Source organism: Carlito syrichta, unplaced genomic scaffold, assembly GCF_000164805.1.
Source record: "Carlito syrichta isolate Samal-C Ts95f unplaced genomic scaffold, Tarsius_syrichta-2.0.1 Scaffold112228, whole genome shotgun sequence".
NCBI lineage: Eukaryota > Metazoa > Chordata > Mammalia > Primates > Tarsiidae > Carlito > Carlito syrichta.
In genome coordinates this window covers 104,358-106,983 of record NW_007056324.1, presented here as the reverse complement: position 1 = coordinate 106,983, position 2,626 = coordinate 104,358, and the positions used below count along the sequence as shown (strand labels likewise).

The window sequence follows — 2,626 nt, the reverse complement described above, 5'->3', positions numbered from 1 at the left end:
CTCAACACCATCATTAGTTATTAGGGAAATCAAAACCACAATAAGTCACCCCTTCTGCAATGAGATACCACTACCACATAATCTACTAGAATGCCTATTAAAAAACAACAAAAGAAGGGAGCGGGGTCGAGGAGGCAGTTTCTTTAGCATGATGGCGGCAGGCGGACTCCACCGGACTGGTCCTACTGCCAGCACCTCCGTGAAGCCCATTTTCAGTCAGGACATGAATGGAACATGAACGAGGCCAAGTGGAGGGTGCACAAGTGGTGCTGCAACTGGGATCAAGAGATGTCAAATACCGTGCACTTATTCCAGTGTGCACTGTGAAACCAGGGATGGGATAAAGCGAGAAATGTTTATGAAGAATGTCCAAGTCGCAGATCCCCAGGGTGGTTGATCTTCTGGTCATTAAGGGAAAGATGGAATCAGAAGAAATGATTAAAGTATGGAAGCAGTGGACACATGATATGTGGTTCTTCCATGATACAGAAGCACCAAGGCCAAAGGATTTCCCATCAAAGTTCTATGTTGGCCAGGACCCAAGAAGTCACTTAGTGGAAAGGTGCATGTTGCTATTTCATTATTTCAGAGCCCAAATAAACTCATGTGATAGTCATTCATGATAGAAAAACAACAACAACAACAAAACAACAGAAAATAAGAACTTTAATGAGGTTGTGGAGAAATTAGAACCTTTGTGCATTGCTGGTGGGAGTGTAAAATGAATTGGCAATTATTTATTTATTTTTTTTAATAATTAATCAGTATTTTTATTATAGTTTTGTGGGGTACAGTTAAGGGTTAGGTGGGCAATTATTTTAAAAGTTAAACATAGAATTATCATATTCCACTCCTAGGTATATACCCAAATAATTGAAAACAGGGACTCAAACATATGCTTGTGCATAAATGTTTATAACAGCATAATTCACAATAACCAAATGGTAAAAACAACCCAAAGGTCCAACTGCAGATGAATAAGTAAACAAAGTATGTCTTACAGATACAATAAAATATTCAATCATAAAGAGGATTGAAGTTCTGGAAAACATTATGCTAAGAGGAATAAATCAAACAATAAAACTCAAATATTATATGATACCACTTATATGAAGGGCCTATAATAGGCAAATTCATAGAGACAGAAAGTAGAATAGAAGTTACTAAGGGTTTAGGGTTTAAAACAAAAAAGCCACTAAGGATAGTGGACATTTTATAATAATAAAGTGGTCAATCCATTAGCAAAATATAACAAATATAAATGTATATGCATCTATACAGAGTCCCCAAATACATGAAAATAGAATGGGAAATTATTGCTTAATGGGTGCAGTTTTTATTTGGAGTGGTGAAAAAGTTTTGGAAATAGTGGTGATGGTTGCACAGCATTGTGAATGTAACATCATTGAATTATATACTTTAAATGGTTAAAATGGCAAATTTTATGTTATCTATCATAACCACAATAAAAATACATAGCAAAAACTATTGTATACTTTAAATGGCTGAAATTATGGTATGTGCATTATGTCTCAATAAAGCTGTTAGGGAAAAAAATCACTGTAGGAGGTAATAGGGAAATCCGTTAGGTCAATATCACCAATTTCAACAGTGGGAGAAAGCATTAACAATGCAAGTGTCAGCAAATTCTACTCTTTCAGTCAGTAAGTTGATAAGTATAGCAGTTATGTGCATAACTCCATATTTTTTACTCTTAATGCTATATTTCTTAGGCACTGGAAGAATAGAATGGCTGAAATCACATTCATGTCCCCAGACAGGAGAGAAGCACCTGCTGAAATCATGTTCTAGGCAAAACGTCCAAATCTTGACCTCATAATAAGACAGAAAGTGAGGTGCATAAGTAATTCTGGCATAAGAGAGTCTTTTCTGAGGAAACAGGAATTATGAAAACCAAGGGAATAAATGAAGTCCTTTAACTTGTAAGAGAACTGGATTACAAAACTCATTGAAGTGCTCAGTGGATTATTGTTAGTGAGGGCACAGAGGCAGTTAGCAGATCAGCAGAATGTCACAGGTCAGAGACCTGAAAGACAAGAGCCAGGTATTTATCTGTCTTCACAACTTTATAACTTTATTATTCTGGTAGATTCTTGGCTGAGAAGATAAAAGTTTATTTGTTCATTACAGGAAGTAACTTTATCATTCATTTTAGGAACTTCCAAAAAGACCCAAAAACTCTTTAATGGAAAGCATCAACAGTTCACATCCCAAGACTCTTTGAACTCCTATCCTCAAAATTGTCACTTTTCTTTTCCTATCAATTCTAATAGTCTATCATAATTCTTATCCAATCCCAATGAAACCCTCTCCACTGCCCCCACACCTGTACTGATAAACCTGCCTTAAACTGGACCTCAAGGTCTGAATAAGTCTAGTCTTGTTTTTCTTTTTCTTTTTCTTCTTTTTTTTTTTTGAGTTGGAGTCTCACTCTGTCCCCAGACTCGAGTGCAGTGGCCGTTCCCGGCCACCGCAGCCTCGACCTGCAGGGCTTCGGTGATCCTTCTGCCTCAGCCTTCCAAGTAGCTGGAACTACAGGTGCGCGCTACCACACCCGGCTGATTTTTGATTTATTGTATAGATGAGGTCTCACCAAGTTGCCCAG

General features: G+C 37.3%; 1 pseudogene; it reads left to right on the top strand.

Annotated features, from left to right (window-relative positions):
* The first annotated feature begins 365 nt into the window (after positions 1-365).
* LOC103273539 overlaps positions 366-2,626 on the top strand; it is a 14,930-nt pseudogene continuing 12,669 nt past the window's right edge.